Below are 8,746 nucleotides of genomic sequence, written 5' to 3' on the forward strand. Positions count from 1 at the left end.
GCATGCATTAATGATTGTATCCTCTACCGCGGTGAGAAGTACGAGAATTTGAATAAATGCCCGATATGTGGTGCATTGCGGTATAAGATCGGAAAAGATGACCCTGGTGATGTTGAGGGCGAGCCACCCAGGAAGAGGGTTCCTGCGAAGGTGATGTGGTATGCTCCAATAATACCACGGTTGAAACGTTTGTTCAGAAACAAAGAGCATGCCAAGTTGTTGCGATGGCACATGGAAGAACGTAAGAAAGACGCGATGTTGAGGCACCCCGCCGATGGTCGGCAGTGGAGAAACATCGGGAGAGAGTTTCCGGATTTTGCAGGTGAGGCAAGGAACTTATACTTTGGTCTAAGTACGGATGGCATGAATCCTTTTGGGGAGCAGAGCTGCAGTCACAGCACCTGGCCCGTGACTCTATGTATCTACAACCTTCCTCCTTGGTTGTGCATGAAGCGGAAGTTCATTATGATGCCAGTGCTTATCCAATACCCAAAGCAACCGGGCAACGATATTGATGTGTACCTAAGACCATTAGTCGATGAACTTTTGGAGTTGTGGGCCAAACCAGGTGTACGTGTGTGGGATGAGCACACGGAGCAAGAATTTGACCTACGAGCGTTGCTATTCGTAACCATCAATGATTGGCCTGCTCTCGGTAACACTTCAGGACGGACGAACAAAGGATACAATGCATGCACACACTCGTTTAGATGAGACTGAAAGTAAATATTTGGGAAAAAGCAGAAAAGTTGTGTACCCGTTCAATCGTCGTTTCCTTCCGCGCAAGCATCCCTTAAGGAAAAAAGGCAAGCATTTCGATGGCGAGGCAGACCGCCGTCCGAAGCCTGTCCCCCGTAGTGGTGCTGATATATTTGACATGGTCAAGGATTTAAATGTTATCTTTGGAAAGGGTCCAGGCAGTCGACCTGTTCCGAAAGACGATGACGGACACGCGCCCATGTGGAAGAAGAAATCTATTTTCTGGGAGCTAGAATATTGGAAAGTCCCGGAAGTCCGCTCTGCAATCGACGTGATGCACCTGACCAAGAATCTTTGTGTGAATATTCTAGGTTTTCTCGGGCGTGTATGGAAAGACAAAAGATACAACGAAGCACGGGAGGACCAGGAACTTCATAAAGGACGAAACGGCAATCATCCAGGGCGGTTTGGAGGGCCTGCGAGCTATGCTCTTACCAAACAAGAGAAGGAGATCTTTTTTGAAGCCCTATTCAGTATCAGGGTTCCGTCCGGTTTCTCGTCGAATATAAAGGGGATAGTAAATATGAAGGAGAAAAAATTCCAGAACCCGAAGTCCCATGACCGTCACGTGCTTATGACACAATTGCTTCCGATTGCATTGAGGGGACTTCTACCGGAAAATGTTCGACTAGCCATTGTGAAGATATGTGCATTCCTGAACGCAATTTCTCGGAAGGTAATGGATCCGAAACTTTGTCGGGATTACGGTGAAGATGTGGTCCAATGTCTTGTCGGCTTCGAGTTGTTGTTCCCACCATCCTTCTTCAATATTATGACGCACCTCCTCGTTCACCTAGTTGAAGAGATTAGAATTCTCGGTCCCGTATTTCTACACAATATGTTCCCCTTCGAGAGGTTCATGGGAGTCTTAAAGAAATATGTTCATAACCGAGCTAGGCCGGAAGGAAGTATCTCAAAGGGCTACGGAACCGAGGAGGTCATTGAGTTTTGTGTTGACTTTCTTCCCGACCTTAAGCCGATTGGTGTTCCTGAATCTCGGTATGAGGGGAGGCTGACTGGAAAAGGCACACTAGGAAGGAAAACAACGGTGTGGAGGGACAAGATTTCTTTCAATCAAGCGCACTACACGGTTCTATACAATTCCAGCTTGGTGGCTCCGTACATCGAGAAACATAAGAATGTTTTACGAGAAATAAACCCGGGCCAGCCCGAGTCCTTGATTACACGTCAACACATGAATACCTTCGGCAGTTGGTTGCAAAGACATCTCATTAATGACCCATCTGCGGTGGAGCAGCTGTACTTGTTGGCCAGGTTACCATCTTCAAACATATTGATGGCGTGTATTTCACACGTTCGTTGGGCAACCCCAAGAGGAAGGTATGATGCGCACAGCAGCAAGTTTTCCCTCAGAAAGAAACCAAGGTTTATCGAACCAGGAGGAGCCAAGAAGCACGTTGAAGGTTGATGGCGGCGGGATGTAGTGCGGCGCAACACCGGAGATTCCGGCGCCAACGTGGAACCTGCACAACACAACCAAGCTACTTTGCCCCAACGAAACGAGTGAGGTTGTCAATCTCACCGGCTTGCTGTAACAAAGGATTAACCGTATTGTGTGGAAGATGATTGTTTGCAGAGAAAACAGTAGAAACAAGTATTGCAGTAGATTGTATTTCAGTAAAGAGAATTGGACCGGGGTCCACAGTTCACTAGAGGTGTCTCTCCCATAAGACGAACAAGCATGTTGGGTGAACAAATTACGGTTGGGCAATTGACAAATAAAGAGAGCATGACAATGCACATACATATCATGATGAGTATAGTGAGATTTAATTGGGCATTACGACAAAGTACATAGACCGCCATCCAACCGCATCTATGCCTAAAAAGTCCACCTTCAGAGTTATCATCCGAACCCCTCCGAGTATTAAGTTGCAAACAACAGTACAATTGCATTAAGTATGGTGCGTAATGTAATCAACAACTACATCCTTAGACATAGCATCAATGTTTTATCCCTAGTGGCAACAAGCACAACACAACCTTAGAACTTTCTCACATCGTCCCGGTGTCAATGCGAGCATGAACCCACTATCGAGCATAAGTACTCCCTCTTGGAGTTAAAAGCATCTACTTGGCCGGAGCATCTACTAATAACGGAGAGCATGCAAGATCATAAACAACACATAAGCATAACTTTGATAATCAACATAACAAGTATTCTCTATTCATCGGATCCCAACAAACGCAACATATAGAATTACATATAGATGATCTTGATCATGATAGGCAGCTCACAAGATCCGACAATGATAGCACAATGGGGAGAAGACAACCATCTAGCTACTGCTATGGACCCATAGTCCAGGGGTAGACTACTCACTCATCACTCCGGAGGCGACCATGGCGGTGTAGAGTCCTCCGGGAGATGAATCCCCTCTCCGACAGGGTGCCGGAGGCGATCTCCAGGATCCCCCGAGATGGGATCGGCGGCGACGGCGTCTCGCAATGTTTTCCGTATCGTGGCTCTCGGCATCGGGGGTTTCGTCACGGAGGCTATTTGTAGGCGGAAGGGCAGGTCAAGAGGCGGCACAGGGGGCCCAAACCACGGGCCGGCGCGGCCGGGGGTGGGGCCGCGCCGCCCTAGGGGTTTGGCCACCCCGTGGCCCCTCTTCGTCTCTCCTTCGGACTTCCGGAAGCTTCGTGAGAAAATAGGCCTCCGGGCTTTAATTTCGTCCAATTCCGAGAATATTTCTTTACTAGGATTTCTGAAACCAAAAACAGCAGAAAACAAGAATCGGCACTTCGGCATCTTGTTAATAGGTTAGTTCCGGAAAATGCACGAATATGATATAAAGTGTGCATAAAACATGTAGATAACATCAATAATGTGGCATGGAACACAAGAAATTATCGATACGTTGGAGACGTATCAGCATCCCTAAGCTTAGTTCCGCTCGTCCCGAGCAGGTAAAACGATAACAAAGATAATTTCTGGAGTGACATGCCATCATAAACTTGATCATACTATTTGTAAAGCATATGTAGAGAATGCAGCGATCAAAACAATGTGTATGACATGAGTAAACAAGTGAATCATAAAGCAAAGACTTTTCATGAATAGCATTTCAAGACAAGCATCAATAAGTCTTGCATAAGAGTTAACTCATAAAGCAATAATTCGAAGTAAAGGTATTGAAACAACACAAAAGAAGATTAAGTTTCAGCGGTTGCTTTCAACTTGTAACATGTATATCTCATGGATATTATCAACATAGAGTAATATAATAAGTGCAATAAGCAAGTATGTAAGAATCAATGCACAGTTCACACAAGTGTTTGCTTCTTGAGGTGGAGAGAAATAGGTGAACTGACTCAACATTGAAAGTAAAAGAATGGTCCTCATAGAGGAAAAGCATCGATTGCTATATTTGTGCTAGAGCTTTGATTTTGAAAACATGAAACAATTTTGTCAACGGTAGTAATAAAGCATATGCATCATGCAAATTATATCTTATAAGTTGCAAGCCTCATGCATAGTGTACTAATAGTGCTCGCACCTTGTCCTAATTAGCTTGGACTACCCGGATTATCACCGCAATACATATGCTTTAACCAAGTATCACAAAGGGGTACCTCTATGCCGCTCCGTACAAAGGTCTAAGGAGAAAGCTCGCATTTGGATTTCTCGCTTTTGATTATTCTCAACTTAGACATCCATACCGGGACAACATAGACAACGAGATAATGGACTCCTCTTTTAATGCTTTAAGCATTCAACAACAATTAATTCTTTTCTCATTAGAGATTTGAGGATGTTTGTCCAAAACTGAAACTTCCACCATGGAACATGGCTTTAGTTAGCGGCCCAATGTTCTTCTCTCACAATATGCATGCTCAAACCATTCAACTCAGTGTAGATCGCCCTTACTTCCGACAAGACGAACATGCATAGCAACTCACATGAAATTCAACAATGAGTTGATGGCGTTCCCCGAGTAAACATGGTTATCGCACAACAAGCAACTTAATAAGAGATAAAGTGCATAATTACATATTCAATACCACAATAGTTTTTAAGCTATTTGTCCCATGAGCTATATATTGCAAAAGTGAATGATGGAATTTTAAAGGTAGCACTCAAGCAATTTACTTTGGAATGGCGGGAAAATACCATGTAGTATAGGTAGGTATGGTGGACACAAATGGCATAGTGGTTGGCTCAAGTATTTTGGATGCATGAGAAGTATTCCCTCTCGATACAAGGTTTAGGCTAGCAAGGTTGTTTGAGGCAAACACAAGGATGAACTAGTACAGCAAAACTCACATAAAAGACATATTGAAAGCATTATAATACTCTATACCGTCTTCCTTGTTGTTCAAACTCAAAACTAGAAATTATCTAGACCTTTAGAGAAACCAAATATGCAAACCAAATTTTAGCATGCTCTATGTATTTCTTCATTAATGGGTGCAAAGCATATGATGCAAGAGCTTAAACATGAGCACAACAATTGCCAAGTATCACATTACCCAAAACATTTATAGCAATTACTACATGTATCATTTTCCAATTCCAACCATATAACAATTTAACGAAGGAGAAACTTCGCCATGAATACTATGAGTAGAAACCAAGGACATATTTGTCCATAAGCTACAGCGGAGTGTGTATCTCTCCCATAAAGTGAATGCTAGGATCCATTTTATTCAAACAAAACAAAAACAAAAACAAAACGACGCTCCAAGAAAAAGCACATAAGATGTGGCCGAATAAAAATGTAGTTTCAGGGGAGGAACCTGATAATTTGTTGATGAAGAAGGGGATGCCTTGGGCATCCCCAAGCTTAGGCGCTTGAGTCTTCTTGATATATGCAGGGGTGAACCGCCGGGTGCATCCCCAAGCTTAGAGCTTTCACTCTCCTTGATCATGTTGCATCATACTCCTCTCTTGATCCTTGAAAACTTCCTCCACACCAAACTCGAAACAACTCATTAGAGGGTTAGTGCACAATATAAATTGACATATTCAGAGGTGACACACTCATTCTTAACACTTCTGGACATTGCATAATGCTACTGGACATTAGTGGATCAAAGAAATTCATCCAACATAGCGAAAGAGGCAATGCGAAATAAAAGGCAGAATCTGTCAAAACAGAACAGTTCGTATTGACGAATTTTAAAATGGCACCAGACTTGCTCAAATGAAAATGCTCAAATTGAATGAAAGTTGCGTACATATCTGAGGATCATGCACGTAAATTGGCATAATTTTCTGAGCTTCCTGCAGGGCAGTGGGCTCAGATTCGTGACAGCAAAGAAATCTGGAACTGCGCAGTAATCCAAATCTAGTACTTACTTTTCTATCAACGGCTTAACTTGGCACAACAAAACTCAAAACTAAGATAAGGAGAGGTTGCTACAGTAGTAAACAACTTCCAAGACACAAAATAAAAACAAAGTACTGTAGGTAAAAACATGGGTTGTCTCCCATAAGCGCTTTTCTTTAACGCCTTTCAGCTAGGCGCAGAAAGTGTGTATCAAGTAACATCGAGAGATGAAGCATCAACATCATAATTTGTTCTAATGATAGAATCATAAGGTACCTTCATTCTCTTTCTAGGGAAGTGTTCCATACCTTTCTTGAGAGGAAATTGATATTTTATATTACCTTCCCTCATATCAATAATAGCACCAACGGTTCGAAGAAAAGGTCTTCCCAATATAATTGGACAAGATGCATTGCATTCAATATCCAAGACAACAAAATCAACGGGAACCAGATTATTGTTAACGGTAATGCGAACATTATCAACTTTACCCAAAGGTTTCTTTGTAGAATGATCAGCAAGATTAACATCCAAATAACAATTTTTCAGCGGTGGCAAGTCAAGCATATTATAAATTTTCTTCGGCATAACAGAAATACTTGCACCAAGATCACATAAAGCATTACAATCAAAATCTTTAACCTTCATCTTAATGATGGGCTCCCAACCATCTTCTAGCTTTTTAGGAATAGAGGCTTCGCGCTCTAGTTTCTCTTCTCTAGCTTTTATGAGAGCATTTGTAATATGATGCGTGAAAGCCAAATTTATAGCACTAGCATTAGGACTTTTAGCAAGTTTTTGCAAGAACTTTATAACTTCAGAGATGTGGCAATCATCAAAATTCAAACCATTATAATCTAAAGCAATGGGATCATCATCCCCAATGTTGGAAAAAATTTCAGCAGCTTTATCGCAAGCAGTTTCAGCAGTTTTAGCAGTTTCAGGCAGTTTTTTTGCGCTTTGCATTAGAAGTGGAAACATTGCTAACACCAATTCTTTTATTAGTATGAGTAGGAGGTGCAGCAACATGTGTAGCATTATCATTACTAATGGTGGTAATAGTCCAAACTTTAGCTATATTTTTCTCTTTAGCTAGTTTTTCATTTTCTTCTCTATCCCACCTAGCACGCAGTTCAGCCATTAATCTTATATTCTCATTAATTCTAACTTGAATGGCATTTGCTGTAGTAACAATTTTATTTTCAATATCCCTATTAGGCATAACTTTCGATTTCAAAAGATCAACATCGGAGGCAAGACTATCAACTCTAGAAACAAGAATATCAATTTTATTGAGCTTTTCCTCAACAGATTTGTTAAAGGCAGTTTGTGTACTAATAAATTCTTTAAGCATGGCTTCAAGTCCAGGGGGTGAATTCCTATTATTGTTGTAAGAATTTCCATAAGAATTACCATAGCCGTTGCCATTATTATAAGGACATGGCCTATAGTTATTACTAGAATTGTTCCGATAAGCATTGTTGTTAAAATTATTATTTTTAATGAAGTTTACATCAACATGTTCTTCTTGTGCAACCAATGAAGCTAACGGAACATTATTAGGATCAACATTAGTCCTATCATTCGCAAGCATAGACATAATAGCATCAATTTTATCACTCAAGGAGGAGGATTCTTCGACAAAATTTACCTTCTTACCTTGTGGAGCTCTTTCCGTGTGCCATTCAGAGTAATTTATCATCATATCATCAAGAAGTTTTGTAGCCGCCCCCAATGTGATGGACATAAAGGTACCTCCAGCAGCTGAATCCAATAAATTCCGCGAAGAAAAATTTAGTCCTGCATAGAAGGTTTGGATGATCATCCAAGTAGTCGATCCATGGGTTGGGCAATTTTTAACCAGAGATTTCATTCTTTCCCAAGCTTGAGCAACATGTTCAGTATCTAATTGTTTAAAATTCATTATGCTACTCCTCAAAGATATAATTTTAGCAGGGGATAATATCTACCAATAAAAGCATCCTTGCATTTAGTCCATGAATCAATACTATTCTTAGGCGAGAGATAGCAACCAATCTTTAGCTCTTCCTCTTAATGAGAAAGGGAACAATTTTAGTTTAATAATATCACCATCTACATCTTTATATTTTTGCATTTCACATAGTTCAACAAAATTATTGAGATGGGCAGCAGCATCATCGGAACTAATTCCGAGAAAATTGATTGTTCATGACAAGATTCAATAAAGCAGGTTTAATTTCAAAGAATTCTGCTGTAGTAGCAGGTGGAGCAATAGGTGTGCATAAGAAATCATTATTATTTGTGGTTGTGAAGTCACACAACTTAGTATTTTCAGCGTTGGCCATTTTAGCAATAGTAAATGAAGCAAACTAGATAAAGTGAATGCAAGTAAACTAATTTTTTTGTGTTTTCGATATAGCAAACAAGATAGCAAATAAAGTAAAACTAGCAACTAATTTTTTTGTATTTTGATTTAGTGCAGCAAACAAAGTAGTAAATAAAATAAAGCAAGACAAAAACAAAGTAAAGAGATTGAGAAGTGGAGACTCCCCTTGCAGCGTGTCTTGATCTCCCCGGCAACGGCGCCGAGAAAAAGAGCTTGATGGCGTGTATTTCACACGTTCGTTGGGCAACCCCAAGAGGAAGGTATGATGCGCACAGCAGCAAGTTTTCCCTCGGAAAGAAACCAAGGTTTATCGAACCAGGAGGAG

The sequence above is a fragment of the Lolium rigidum genome, chromosome 3, assembly GCF_022539505.1.
Source record: "Lolium rigidum isolate FL_2022 chromosome 3, APGP_CSIRO_Lrig_0.1, whole genome shotgun sequence".
Taxonomy (NCBI): Eukaryota; Viridiplantae; Streptophyta; class Magnoliopsida; order Poales; family Poaceae; genus Lolium; species Lolium rigidum.